The sequence below is a fragment of the Gastrolobium bilobum genome, unplaced genomic scaffold (genome assembly GCF_033153095.1).
Source record: "Gastrolobium bilobum isolate Gb01-03AN ecotype WA unplaced genomic scaffold, APGP_CSIRO_Gbil_v1 utg4031, whole genome shotgun sequence".
Taxonomy (NCBI): Eukaryota; Viridiplantae; Streptophyta; class Magnoliopsida; order Fabales; family Fabaceae; genus Gastrolobium; species Gastrolobium bilobum.
Window position 1 is genome coordinate 131,311 of NW_026895841.1, and position 16,759 is coordinate 148,069.

Consider the following 16,759-nt stretch of genomic DNA (forward strand, 5'->3'; position numbering starts at 1 on the left):
GATGGGTTTTTATCTTAAATTTAAGATATTTACAATATCTCATGTGTCACTTAAAGTCAAACAACTTAATGCATAATTCCAATTACGTCCTCTCATCAATTTAACTCTTCTAACTTGATTGTAAATTTCACTAAAATTATTTCATAATGTTTCATTCAATTATTTTTAAGTTTTAGGTAATTTTTGCCTACTAGCAATTATATCTCAAAACTCACTCTATTTGCAATTTTTTCAAAAATATCTTATTTTTACTTAATTAGATTTTCAACCTAATTATACCATAATTACTATGATTAAATCATTAATCAAAGCTTAAATTCATGTTACATTGTTTAAGGTTATTATATTTTTCGTTAACTCAATTAATGGCATTCCCCACCATCACCACGTCAGCAATTGTGCTTCAAACACTACTAAAAAAACTGGTATTAGGGACGGATTTTAGAGACAGAAAATATTGCGTCTCTAATTGGGACAAATTTAGAGATGGAAAAAACAATTTGTCCTATTTGGGACGGAATTAACGATGAAATAAGTTCTGTCTCTAATAGGGACGGATTTTGAGATGAAAAAATATTTCCTCTCCATTTGGGACGGATTTAGGGACGAAACATTTTCAATTTCTGCAATCCGTCCCTAATTTCGTCCCTGGTAGGGACGGAATATTGTTCGTCCCAACTTGGGATAAAATCAGGACATCTTTCTAAAATTCGTCCCTAAATTCGTCCTTAATAGGGACGGAAAATAATTCATCCCTATTAGGGACAGAAATTATCCGTCCCTAGTAGGGATGGAAAATAATCTATCCCTAATTGCGATGAATTTAGGGATTAAATTTTGTATTTAAGTGTTATTGTTTATGAAATTGCAAAAACACACTTTTTGTAGATTATGTAGATTGGCTATTTGTGTTAAAAGAAATAACATTACATGATTTATGCGGTGAGAAGTATTTGAAAGGTGGTTCATCCAACCTGCTAGTGACTAGTAGAAAGTATGAGTTAGAGACAGAAAAAAAAAATTCTAATAAGGATGGATTCAGAGCTGAAATATCAATCACTGGCCAATAAGAAAGATTGATAAACTCATAATTTATCATGTTTTATAAGACTAAAATTACAATAATTAACTCTCTAATGAAGCCTTAAGCATGAAACCTTTGAGTTATCTGGTTAGGAAACAATAGTGTGCGTATGTGTCTGGGTGTGTGGGCGTGATGAGCTTCCAACTTGTTATGCATTAAGAGTCAAATTGAGCAATGAATTGATCTAAATATAACCAAAGTGAACTCTTGTGTGATTGAATTTGTTTTTCAATAAAATCTATCTCTAATTGTTACGTGTTTATCTTGAATTTAATGTTCATTTTCTTGTATGACTTCACCAACCATATAAGAATAAAGAGAGTTGAGTTGTAATTAGAAATATTTGGGATCTTAGTCTGGACTAGGATAAACATCAATTATGATTTTAATTAGGTTAATGGATTAAATAATTGAATTTTGACTATTTTTTAATGTTTTTTAAATTAAAATTCTTCATCGAAGTTCAAAATCTCTACTTTGTCACCAAATATTAGGTTAACATTTTTTAATTAGGTTAATTTTTTTTAGATAAGGTTAATGTTTTTTAATTAAGTTACCAATGTTAACTTCGTCACCACACTCCTTCAAAATCCTTACTTTTGAACCCTTTTATTATTAATTTATATCTTGGTGGATTAATTATAAATATAAGATAGACAACTTCATAATTAAATTATATATTAAATCGAATTTTGAAATATAAGAAATATTTATTAAAATAATCAACCTAAAGGATCAATTAAGTATAAGAGAAATATTTCAATTCCCGCCCCATAATTCCTCTTTCCCTCTAACCAACCTATGTATCAAAAAATGAATATTTTTTATTTTTTATTTTCAGCTATTGTTATACTCTTTTGCCACTATTTCCCTCGCGCTACTTTCGCTTCCCGCAATTTCTTTTTTCTGTCAATCACCGTCCCTCTCCCCCTCTCTCTGGTTTAAGAGTTCAAGCCGAATTATGAACCCTAATTTTCTCTCCCTTCAATAACCCATTCCAATTAGAGCGAAGACAATAACACCAAGACCCTTCCTCAACTCAAAAAAATGACGGCCACCGATTCTGGCTTCTCCGAACGAAAGAACGAACAAAGGACCAGTGTTTCGAACTTTCGACCATGACTCAGTGAGAGGTATGTAACTATTTATTTGCTTTGACGGAATTGAAAATGACGTGTTGTCGTGTCCTCTACGGGCCGCCGCACTGTGCTTGGTTTCTTAGTCTCTTATTATTATTTGCGCTTCACTGTCTTGATTAATGTTCTGTATATGCCTCTTGTGCGCTTTTGGTTCTAGGACTCTCGTGAAATTGAATACTGTTTAAATTTTTGAAAGTGTAGCGTTTATAATCAGGGTGCCTTGTGCTTTGGCATTATGCATAAGACAATAATTTTCAATACTTATTATATGATATAATAAGAAATTAATAAGTAAAATACAAGTCTTACCTTTTAATAAGTAAAATACTTATTATATGATATAATAAGAAATTAATAATTAATAAGTAAATTAATTTTCAAAATCCTTTCCTAATTCCGTCCCTATTAGGGACGGATTCTTACCTTTTACAACTCTTAATTGTCGACAACATTAGGGACGGAAAACACAAGTCAGAGACGGATTTTATTCCGTCCCTATTAGGGACGGAACTAAAGTGTCGTCCCAAAACATTAGCTAGGAGCGATTCAGGGACAAAATTCGTTCCGTGTCAAATTCCGTCCCTAAATAATTTAGGGACGGATTTATGACTTTTAGAGACGGAATTTGTCCGTCCCTAATATCAGTTTTTTAGTAGTGAAATGAGAACTTGAAGCAGGTGAGCAAATACAATCATGAGCTAGTGAATAATTTAATTGCAAAACCAGAAAATGGGGCAAGTATACCTAGGAATTGAGTGTAATAAAATAACTTAAGTATAATAAAATGCGACAAAATCAGGTCCTAATACAATCGATTAAACTCCAAGTTGAAACAACTTACAAAATCGAGTATCAAATTGGTATTGTAGTAGACAAATTAGTACCTGCAATGCAAATTCGAAACATAAAAAGGTATCAAATGCCATTGGTTCAATGAAAAAAGTATTGAATTGTAAAGGACTTGAATTGGCTTGGTCTAAGGGCTGGCGAAGGGTGATTGTGGAAAGTGATTCAAGTAATGCTATTTCAGTGCTCACCAAAGATGGTGATGCTGCTCGTGAGTCACATTTGGTGACTCGGATACATGCATGGTTACGTAAAGATTGGATAGTTCATCTTAATCATGTCTACAGATAGAGAAACCAATGCGCAGATTGGTTGGCTAATTTATCTTTTGATCGCCAGCAAGATGACTCTATCAGTTTTATCCAGTCACCTCCTCCTGATCTTTACATATTAGTTTTAGCTGATATGGCTGCTGTGGGCTTCTTTCGAAGCCGTGTTTCTTGATTTGTTTTTTTTTTTGTCTTTCTTTCTTTTGGTTGGGGTGTTTTCACCCTTATCCTCACCAAAAAAAAAGTATTGAGTTCTTCAACAACCAAGTTACTGTACCCAAGCATCGTCAATGACAGCTCCAAAAAACGTAGCAGTAGAGTAAACTATCAAAACTTTGGAAGTATAAAGTTAAAAACCAAAGAAACATAAAAATGAATGAATGGTGATAATACCTTGAGCTCAATGTTCAAAACTGAAAGTGATACAACAATACGAACTATATAGATTCCCAGTTTTGAAAAGCCAAATCTAACCGCAATTAATACACCGCCAATGCAAACAAGTCAATAGACCACCATCAAAATGAAAATCAGGATAAGATTGAAGAGCATGCAAGATCCAAATCGAAATCTAGAAATTGCAAGCAAATTGAGAAAACACACACCACAACCTTCATCACATTGTTCGAAGATGAAACATACAAAGAACAAAAATGGAGAAATTAGTGATAGAAGAATTAATTATAAGGTTCTTAGAGGAGATAGAAGGGGTTGATGTTAGAAATATTAAGAATCAATTATAATATTAAATTTTTTTATTATAATTAAAATATTAAGATTCTTGATATTACCCATTAAACGTTATATGGCCCAATTAATTACTGATACACTTAATCTCAATCGTTGATTTGATTTGGTATATGATGGACTTACCAGATTATGAGTTATGGAATATATATATATATATATATATATATATATATATATATATATATATATATATTAGGAATGGTCCTCTCTCCCTTTCAACCCTAATGACATTCTCTCCATCAGAATACATATCAAAGTAAAGAAGGCTTAGAGAAAGAAACTACCCTAACACAATTGCTCACAAGATGATGACTGTTGTTAATCCTTCATCATTGTTTCTGGGTATGTCTTTATCTCTTATGTGTATGTGAAAATCATGTATTCCCAAGATCCTTTATCATGTTCTTATTTTATGATTTATGAACATGATATATTATGCAAATTAACATGTGGTATCAGAGCAAGGTTTAGGAATTCATGTTTTTCCATAGATGATTATGATCGGATTCTTGATTTTTTTTAAAGGTTGGGGTTTCTAAAATTTATGTTTTTCGCTAATGATTTTTAATATGATTCCATGATTTCATGTTTATGAATACATGTCATATTTTTGCAAATTACTGTTTCCGAATCCAAATCTTATCTTTGCAATTCACAAAAGGAAAAAATTGTGCCTATTATACTTTAGGAAAACAATGTATACAATTTTGTGTCCATTAGTTTTGCTTAGAATTATGATTTATTAGTTTTTCTTTCTCTCGATAATGTGCCGCTGTATATAACGAAATGGTTATATGTTGAATTCAATTTAGATGTCGTCAACATAAATGATGTAAATACTGTTACGTACGGTGGTTTGTATACATATATAGATATATATAAATAGGTCAAAATAGGTAAGATTTTGATTTGATTTGATATATTCATTTGATATATATTACAAATTGATTTGACATTTAAATTGATTAAATAATCAACTTATCATTTTTGGGTCATGGTTTCATGGATTTGAAATACTGTCTAAATTTATAATTATATATGATGGGATATTAATTCCATAATAGATTATGATTGCGTATGTAAATACGTTGATAAGCTTATGAAAAATGGGCATGATTTCCGCTGCTGTTGAATGAATTTTTTATTTATTTATATATATATATTATATATATATACAGTAATGAATTTGAAATGTGTTAGTGATTGGATTAAAATTGAATGTTAAATTTTAATCCTATAATTGTTAAAATAAATAAATAATTAAATAAATAAATGCATTGTTTATGTTATGAATAATGCGGTATGTATAATGGTATGATTTTTTGCTGCAGCTGAATGAATTTATTTATTTATTTATTTTTATTTTTTTATATGGGCATTAGTATGAAGATTTGGATCATTTATGTTTATAAAAAGGGAAAAGTGTTTGTCATTTTAAATGACATAACACTCTGTCCTTTTAAGAGAGGGACAGATACAGAAAAATAATTTATTTAAATTTTAAATTAAAAAAATCACCCACTTTCTCTCTCCCATGATTTCCATTTTCTTGTGTCTATCTCTCCTAAAATGACATAACTTATGTCATTTAAAATGACAAACACCAAACCCTTATAAATAATAAAATAAAAATTACAATATGTATATATGAAGTATGGATTGTAAGGTCTTATATATACTTATTGTTAATTTTTATTGATGCAACATATTGTGATTATGGAATGAAATTGATCTGTTAGTTATTTTCACACATTATGTTATAGTTTGTTAGTCACCAAAGTGGCCAAACTAATAATGCGTAGATAACATAAAAGTTATTTATTTGTGTGCATTATGGTTATAGTTTGTTAGTCACCAAAGTTGCCAAACTAGAATGTTATCGCATGCATAAAATTATCATTTATTCATATTTATTTGTTTGCATTATGGTTATAGTTTGTTAGTCACCAAAGTGGCCAAACTAGAATGTTATCGCATGCATAAAATTGTCATTTATCCATGTACTTATGAAATACCAATTACTGATATAAATTGGATAAATTGACGTTGCTGATTATTATAAATGAGAGATTTACCCAAAGGTGAATCATATTATATAATTAGTGACATTATGTGGCAAATTAATATTTTGATTAAATATATTTTGATTATCCAAAGATAATGGATATATTTAGTTGAAAAATATTTATGTCTATTAATGTTCTGGTATATGCTTATGATGAGTATATTGTAGTATCTATCCAAAGGAGTGCTACTTTGTGCTTGTATGATTTTATTTGAATCACTATTTAATGTTGTTTATAATGTTGGATTTAAGCGTAACATAGAGAATGGAAATTTTTCTTTCTTGTGGCATAAAAGATTGGGTCATGTATCAAAAGAAAGAATAATAAGATTGGTGAAGAATGATATTTTTCCAAATTTAGATTTTACTGATCTTGAATTATATGTGGATTGCATTAAGGGAAAGCAAACCAAACATAATAAGAAAGATGCCATAAGAAGCACCCAGCTTCTAGAGATTATACACACTGATATTTGTGGACCTATGGACACTCCAGCTTTTAATGGAGAAAAATATTTCATTACCTTTATTGATGATTTTTCACGTTATGGTTACATCTATTTGCTTCATGAAAAACCTCAATCTGTAAATGTCCTGGAGACATTCATTAAGGAGGTTGAGAGACAGTTAGATAAAAAGGTGAAAATCGTAAGGTCAAATAAATGTGGTGAATATTATGGTAAATATAATGAGTTAGGACAATGTCCAGGTCCATTTGCAAAATTCCTCGAAGAGCATGGAATATGTGCATAGTATACTATGCCAGGCACACCACAACAAAATGGTGTGGCGGAAAGGCGTAACCAGACATTAATGGATATGGTCAGGAGCATGATAAGCAATGATGCATGGACACGGACACGGGACACGGGACACGACACTCCGACACATTGATTTTAAAAAATGCTAAATTTCGACACGCTGTGACACGTTTTAATATTAAATAATATTTTTAATATATATAATATAGTTTACATTTAATACATATAACAACTCATAATAAGTCACATAATTAATCAAATATTCAAAAAGAGAGAAAAATAAATTGAATTTATGTGTTTGGAAAATCCTACAGATACATTAATCTCTAATATAAAACTGAAGATAATTCTACAGTATTGAGTTAGAAAACCGTCCAATTGCCAACAATTACAAAAGAAAAAAAAAGAAATGGACCAGGCTATGCACGCCACAAATTTAAGATCCCTCTTTCCTTCCCTTATCTCTCTCTCTAAGTTATGGTGGAACTGTTTTTTTGGCCACTTAGCGTGATACTTGGGTCGTTTTTTATTGTCTCTTTCTTCGTGGGTTTCAGGTTTTACCTCTTCTAAATAACTTCTCCTTTACCAATCTCTCTCCCTTATAGAGTCTCCGGCATGTCTATATCACCGTCCGGCAGAACCCTCTCTGCCACCTTGGGTAAGGTCTCAACGGTGATCCAGACCCTTAACTTCTACCTTTCGGAGCACCCTTCCATCGTTGGGTTCCGATGGAACCACCCCCAATGCTGGGGCTCCACCTGGTCGCGATTCATAGGTTCGCCATGTCCGTCATCTCCGTTTCTCCATAATAGGTTCTAAATTTTTTACTTTTTATTAAATAATTTTACTTTTTTTTTAAATTGTAATTTTTTTTATTTTTAATAAAAAATGTCAAAACGTGTCCACATACGTTGACCGCGTGTCCGATTCGGTCAAATTCGCGTGTCCCCCTAGTCAACGTGTCCCAAAAAGTCAACTGCGTGTCGGACGCGTGTCAGAACGTGTCGGTGTCCGACACGTGTCCGACACGTGATTTTCCCCAAAATCAACGAGTCTGTGCTTCGGAGATGATAAGTAACTCCTCATTACCAAAAAAAATAAAATTTGTGGACTTATGTGCTTAAAAGTGAGACCTACTTGCTGAATAGGATTCCTAGTAAGGCAGTTCAAAAGACTCCCTTTGAATTGTGGACAAGAAGGAAACCTAGCTTAAGGCACCTACATGTTTGGGGTTGCCCAGCTGAAGCAAAGATTTATAATCCACATGAACGAAAGTTAGGACTTTCCGACAATGGTATATCAAGTTCAATACCATTATTACATCTTTTGGATTTGTCGAAAACACTGTTGATCGGTGTATTTACCAGAAGATCAGTGGGAGTAAGTTTGTTTTCTTAGTTCTTTATGTTGACGACACTGTACTTGCTGCAAATGATTTGAGTATATTGCGTGAGACTAAAGATTTTCTCTCAAAGAATTTTGAAATGAAAGATATGGGAAATGCGTCCTATGTGATTGGAATAGAAATATTCTGTGATCGATCACAAGGATGTTGGGACTATCTCAGAAAGGATATATTGAGAAAATTCTAGAGAGATTTAATATGAGTAAATGTTCACCTGGGGTTGTTCCTGTACAGAAAGGTGATAAATTTAATCTCATGCAATGTTTAAAGAATGATGTTGAACGGAAAGAGATGGAATCAATTCCATATGTCTTTGTTGCGGGCAGCTTAATGTATGCTCAAACCTGTACTCGGCCTGATATCAGTTTTGCGGTCGGGATGTTGGACAGATATCAAAGTAATCCAGGAATGGAACATTGGAAAGCTGCAAAGAAAGTTTTAAGATACCTTCAAAAGGCACGAAGGATCACATGCTCATGTACAAAAGGTCCAATGAATTAGAAGTAATTGGATATACTGATTCAGATTTTGTTGGATGTCTTGATAGTAGAAAGTTAATCTTTGGCTACTTGTTTATGTTTGCTCAAGGAGACATATCAGGGAAAAGTGCAAAACAAACTATCGTTGCTTCATCCACTATGGAGGCAGAATTTGTGGCATGTTTTGAAGCCACAACTCATGCATTATGGCTGCAGAGCTTTATTTCAGGGCTTGCTGTTGTCAACACCATTAGCAGGCCGCTGAAAATTTACTGTGATAATTCTGCAATAGTATTCTTCTCTAAGAACGAAAGATACTCTAAAGGTGCCAAACATATAGAGTTAAAGTATTTTTCCATTAAAGAGGAGGTTCAGAAACAGAGAATGTCAATTATGCACATCAAAATTGAACACATGATGGCAGACCCTTTAACAAAAGGGTTACAACCAAAGCTATTTAAAGAACATGTTGAAAGTACGAGCCTTGGTTGTATTAAAGATTATTGATGTGTGACACTCTGAGCTCACCTATGTGTTTCTGACATACATTATGTTTCCTTGTTATTTTATGGTTGTATACACATTATGAATTTTGACAAGAAAGTCTTTGTAAAACATTATGTGGACCATTATGTTTTCTATATTATGAATTTTATATGATGGATTGTTGGTGTTGTAGTATATGAAAGGGAATGTACTGAATTCATAGCGCACTACCGCCATAACTCACACTTGACAATTTATCTTTTATGATGACTAACATTAGAGATGTATGTATATTAAGATTAATCGGGTCAAGTGGAAGAATGTTAGAAATATTAAGAATCAATTATAATATTAAAAAGATTTTATTGTAATTATAATATTAAGATTCTTGATATCACCCATTAAACGTTATATGGCCCAATTAATTACTAATACACTTAATCTCAATCATTGATTTGATTTGGTATATGATGGACTTACCAGATTATGAGTTATGGATATATATATATATATATATATATATATATATATATATATATATATTCCGGAACCCATCAGGCTCAAATCACAGCAGCATTAGCAGCATCAACCAGCAAAGAAAATTCTGCAAAGAATTTGCAAGGTATTCTTCAATTACTCCAAGAAGAAGCTGAAAGCTCTAAACAGAAGACAGGTTCTTCATCTCCATCTATCTCTTCTTCAGCAGAAGACTTCTACCAAAATGAGGATGATTGTTTTGGAATCAACTTAGCAGAAGACTGTTGAAGAAAACCACTGTAGTGACGCTGATGGCAAAATGACATGAGCATGATGTCAGCAGAAGGTGACGCATACAGTGACGTAATCAAAGTGTCGGCAGAAACTGTAGCATCACGAGTCAGTTACTGTTCACTTAACCTACACTGTTCAAACAGTACCGGTCATGTAACTTGTACTGTAGCAATAGTGATTTTTCAATCTTATCTATAATGAACTTATATAACATCATAAGAATTATGCATAGAGGAATAGGTTGGAGATTGAATAGATTTTGGAGATTGGATAATATTTTGTTCATTTTCTTCTTCTTTTTGGGTATATGAAGGTTTAGGAATAGAAGAAGAGGTGTCCAAACTTTGGAGATTGAACCTACTAGGTTCAAAGATTGTAGAGAAAGATCTCCTTGAAAGAGCTGATTGAAAATCTTCAGAACGAAAATCTTGAGTTTGAACAGACTTGGAAGAACTTGCAGAACTGAAAGAGTTTCTTCTATCGAAGATGATTTCAACAGCACCACTTGGGAACTGCTTGATTTCTCTGAAATTTGGAGTATCTCTAGGTTGAGCAGGTGTTGCCTTCTCAAGTCTCCATTTTTCTGGTAGGACTACGTCAGACCAGCGGATAGTTTTGGGTACAGTGACATTTGCTCTAGACATGTCAGTAAGGAACAAAGTAGTTTCCCCAGTTTTCTTGGGTTTAAGAACCCTAGAGATGGAAGAATTCAATACTTTATATTGAATCCTAAAAAGCAAAGCTGCTGGAATAGATCCAGTTTTCATGTCCAGGCCACTTGTCTCAACGTTCAATGTTAAGACATCCAAGATATTTTTATCTTGAAGACTAACCATACGATCAGGATAACAATTGAAAAAGATTGGTCCATTGCTTAGGCTTGTTTCAACAGTTCCAAGTATAGAATCTGTAAATTTGTTATGCCTTGTATCACGAAGGCATATAAGAACAGAAGCATTTAGACCTTCAATTCCAAGAGGTTTAATAGCCACTTGGACACATCCAATGTGCAAATAGTTATAACTCTGTTTATGAGTTTGTATAGATGATTTTGACAGGAGTTGAAATTCTTCAAATTCATTATTTAAAGGGATATTTCTTTCAACTGTTCTGATGATATAGTCAGATTTCCGAAAGAAGTTTCCTTCGGGTTTGTACAGTTCATTAGTTGGAATTCTGGGAATTTCCCAGTTATCCAGATCTTGATTGATATCTTCAAAGGAGATTTCTTCTTTAAAAATATTTTTTGTTTGATTTTTAATTTGATCTTTATGGATGGAAGAAGAAGATGGCTGAGATGATTTGAAAGAGAGCTTAGAAGAGAAAGATTTAAACATGATAATAAGACAGATGTATTTCCCAGATATCATCACCATCATTTGGATCCATAGTAATACAGAGATAGATGTAAATTAACTTTTATCAACTGAGCATTAGATTAAGACTTTAACGTAAATAAACAACAGATTGTCAGAGATCTTCTTGATCCCTTGTTCAACATCAGCAAATTTGACTTACTGCCCTTCATATGGGACTTACTGCAACAGCTGAACAAGTTCTCAAGACTTTCATTTCTCATCCTACAATCATACATGCTTCTAACACATGTTAAAATGTTAACATAAGGCTTTAAAAATCTGTCAAGATGATAAAATCCAACGTCAACTTGCAAAAGAAAAGACTCAAAATCGTAAAGATCTAGGATCATTTTGTGAACAATTTGGTCTGCCTTGTACTACAAAACCTAAAAAACATAAAAAACAGGAACAAAAACAGGTTAAAACTTTTAGGAATTTTCGTAAGAAACCCAATTACAATAAAAGGTTTAAAAATGAGAAACCTAAGCCAAATACTGAAACAAATAAATCACAAAATACATCCAAACCAATTAAGCCAACTATTTGCTACAGCTGTGGTAAACCTGGACATATTAGTAAATATTGTAGGCTTGAGAAAAAACTAAATAACCTAAACCTTGATCCATCTATTGAAGAACAAATCAATAATCTTCTAATCCAATCCTCTGATGAAGAATCTGAAAAAGAATCCTCAGGAGACTTATATATATATATATATATATATATATATATATATATATATATATATATTAGGAACGGTCCTCTCTCCCCTTCAACCCTAATGTCATTCTCTCCATCAGAATACATATCAAAGTAAAGAAGGCTTAGAGAGAGAAACTACCTTAACACAATTGCTCACAATATGATGACTGTTGTTAATCTTTCATCATTGTTTTCGGGTATGTCTTTATCTCTTATGTGTATGTGAAAATCATGTATTCCCAAGATCCTTTATCATGTTCTTATTTTATGATTTATGAACATGATATATTATGCAAACTAACAGTTGAGACCTATGATGTACCGACATCTCAAAAAATCTGGCTTGTAGTGTCTGACACTCCCTGATACTTCAACATGCGTTGCAGAGACTCAAAAAGAGCTTCAAAGATTGCATTGCATTGCGTATTTAGTTCTAACTATTAGATTCGTTGGATTACAATTACCATTTTATTGAGTTTAATATAAATATTTGTGATATCTTATGTTTCTTTACAAAATTGATTACTATTTTAAGTTTAGCTTCATTTTTTATTTAAATTATTGAATATTAAATATAATATACACTACACAAATTAAAACTATTATTTAATATCAAAACATGTCTTAACGTGTCAAAATCTAACATTTTTTAGAATTAATGTACCAGAGTGTCGTATCATATCATAACTATTGTATGAACAAGACTTAACCTAGTCGCAACATTTCACCAAAATGGACTCTAAAACAAATCAAATATAGCGAATAAGATATTCATCATCAAAATAAAAAACACACACACTTTTCTCATTATACATTGGTCTCAAATTCATACTTTGAGGAACCCGAAGTTAATGGGCTTTCCTTTAATTTTGTGTTGTTGTATTCTATGCATTAATTTTTCAAGTGCAAAATTATAATATATTATTATTAAGTATTGTTTATTAGACTGAACGAGACAACAAATTCAAACGGAATCTTCGAAAGGCCAAAAAAAAAAAAGGGGGGGAAAAGAAAGCAGTGGGTACATGGTATACAAAAAGTAAGAATAACGGCAGATAATTAAAAATTACAAGCTAACAGCCTCGAGCATTGAGACCACCAGTTTTTCATTATTATCTTTGTAACATAATCACCATAACCTAATGACCTCATAGTTATATCAATTATTTGAAAATGAGCAGAATAAAAGAATGGCAATATTTAAACTTTAAGCTCCGATAGGACAAAAACTCATTTAAAATTTCGAAGCCAAAAGGGGAATGAAACATTAATCATTCCAAGACAAAAGGCATTGTTTGTTTGAATGGAATATTAATGGTCACTGTAAATAAGCACGGGAGAGCACAAAGCACGATTACGAAGTCTGTGAACCATGCTTAATCATTTTAAAGTTTTAACCATAACATTGGTATATGTCCACCTCTAAAAGTGCTTCGTTTAAACTAGCAATTTTCAGTTTGCTTTTAAAAGCGGTTTGCTTACGTCAATACAGAGCATGCTTCCATTTATATATGGGTGCATATTTTCTTATGTTGTAGGATAGTAGGAGAGAAAAAAAAGTAGAGATAAGTTAAATGTGGGTCTCATATTTTAAATTAAAAAAGAAAAGAAAAATTAATTGGCACGGAAAACGAATTTGTGTAGGAAAAAGTTCTTATCTCATGTAAAAGGAGATAATGATTTTCCTTTATATATACGCACAATAAAGAACATAGTACAGTTACTTGTCCAACAACGATAATTTCTATGCATGTACTCTAATAAAACTAATTTGAAATATCGATTATAACCAGTGATCCCCCCTAGAAAACAATTTTAAATAATATTTATGACTTAATAGAAATTATCAATAATTGACATATTTAAAAAGGGAAAAATAAATTTTATGCTGTTGGAGAATTCTAATCTCATGTCATAGATACATCAAGTATGGAACCCACCTATTTAAAACAAAACAAAAAAAAATGAACGGCACACATTTTTATGGTGTGTGTAAGAAAGGTTTATTTTCTCATACAACATGAGAAAAACAAACTCCATTTGAAAATGTTCCAAAATTATTATGTACTTTTTCCTTGACTATCATTATGATGGTAAAGGATGAAATTTTTTTATTGGAAATCTTATGCTCTACCAAACATTCAGTTGTATTTTATCAATGAAAATATTATATATCAGATAATTTTTTTTTCTTTTCTATCAAATTTTTTTTCTCTGATGTGTAATGCTCTCATTGATGGGATGCACTGAATCTAAGTACAGCAGTAACACCAAAAATTTATTCCACAAAAACATTACCAACATTAATTATTAATTAGCAGTTATAATCCGAGGACAAATAACATTGAATAAATACTTTTTTTTTTTTGGTAAGCTACATTGAATAAATACTTTATTAGGCAATTAAGGAGCTTGCTTACGTCAGTAGACTCTGTACAAAGCATGCCTTTCAAGCAAGGATTAAAGATAATTATAATTAAATTAACATTCTTCCCATTCTGATGAATTCAAGTAATCTCTTTATTTTAAAATGATGGCCATTGAAAAGTTTTAGTTTATTTTAAAGTATTTGTCATTTTACAAATAAAAAGGACATTATTTTTTTCTAAGCTTATCAATTAAAGAAAGTATTAATAGAATGAAAAAAAGAATAATTTAATCAAACATAGTTATACTTTTTAAAAACTAAAATTATTTTAAAAACTTTTTTATTTTGAAAACATATTTCTCCTGTACCTGAGATAAAATTATCCCCTGTAATTCCAAAATATTATTTGGGAGGTTTAGTAAAAAAATATTGGTATTTTAAATATTTTATTTTGTTTTTGCATTATAAATTTTATTGAAATACTTTACATTTTTTTTATCTCAGACCTTAAAATAACGTTACAGAAGATAATTTTATTGTTATTCAAAAAAAATAAGATAATTTTATTAATTCAATTTTTATTTTATATACAATATGAGATTCGTTAAACCCATTCCGAAAATTCGGTTCCTTTCATACAGATAAAGCGCAATTTTTTTTTCGGGTAAACTTAAAGTGCACTTTTAGCGCTTCCATGTGTGTCGTGTGAGAACATATGCACACACATAAAAGCACGCAATGCCCTCAACGCTGGATTCACATTTTAGACACAAAATCACCCTCACCTCATTTTCAGTTTTCGGTCTCTATTTCTCATTATTAATTATAGATTTGACTAGTTTTATGAACAAATTAAAGGGATAGGATATTATTATTATCAATTAATGTTATTATCAGTTTGTTTTACCGTTAGATTGATTATGTTGATCTAACGATTATATTTATTTACATCTTTGTATAGTTATGATTCTCCATATTTAATGTGAAAGTATTAAGGTTTTAATGTTTCTAAAGTGAACGTAGATAAGTTATCTACATTTACTCCCAAAACAACGTTGTTTTGGGGTAAAAAATTAAAAAATTATAATAAAAAGACTATGATAATCCTGAAATAAATTATAATTACAAAAATACCTTGATTTTTCGCTTCAAAACGATATCCTTTTGGGCTCAATGTAGATACGTTATCTACATTGACTGTAGAAAAAGTGAACCCAAATATTAAATATAAGGAATCATAACCATATAAATGTGGAAATAAAATATAAAGTATTAAATATACAAAATCATAACCATATGAATATAGAAATAAATATAACTGTTGGATCAACGTAATCGATCTAACGGTGAAATAAATTGATAATGGCATTAATAATAAGGAAAAATATTTCTGCAGTTAATGCAGATAAATTATCTGCATTTATTCCTAAAACGACATCGTTTTGGTATTGAAATCTTGAAAAATTATAAATATAAAACTATTATAACCTTGAAATAAATTAAAATTACAAAAATACCATAATTTCTGCCCAAAACGACGTCGTATTGAGTTTATTGCACATAACTTATCTGCAGTAACTGAACGACCCTTAATAATAATATTAATTGATAAAACAATACCCTATCTCCAAATTAAATTACAGATACCTATCTCTCATATGATATGTATGAATCATTTTTCATTGTGCAAAAAACCACTTGCAAAAATAGAGGCCAAGTTCGTGTGGTCTTAATTCATAAAATAATAGAACAACCTATGATTTTGTGCTTGATTCCCCCGCGTGTGAAGTGGCTGCTAAGTTTTAGATGATTGAGTCCAGTTTGCAGTTTACACCATCATCAATTGAAAAGTGTACCCCCTCACGCTCTGCAATTTTTCCATTAAAAGTTGCACAAAGAAACAAAAATCCAATCTTCTTATATTACACAACGTGTCAAACTTGGATAAACTTTTCACTACACCATCACCTGTCACTCAGAACCTTGTTTAACAGCCATTATTAACTTTGTTCTGTGCCATTCCCAGACTTCAAGGCAGCGTCACAATTCACTCAGTGCAGGTAGCAAAGTTTTAATTTCTTACCTAGTCATTTTTTTTTTCTCTCGGGAAAGTGAAGAAGGTGACAGAGGAAAAAGTAATAAAGCGAGAGTGTGCATTTGGCAGCTAGTAGCGTAATAGGTTAGGTCGTTTAGGCTATGCAGTATAAAAAGCACATAAAGGAAAGAAAAATTGGTGGGTACTATATATACTGTTCATGGGCTTTAGTGCCTGTTTG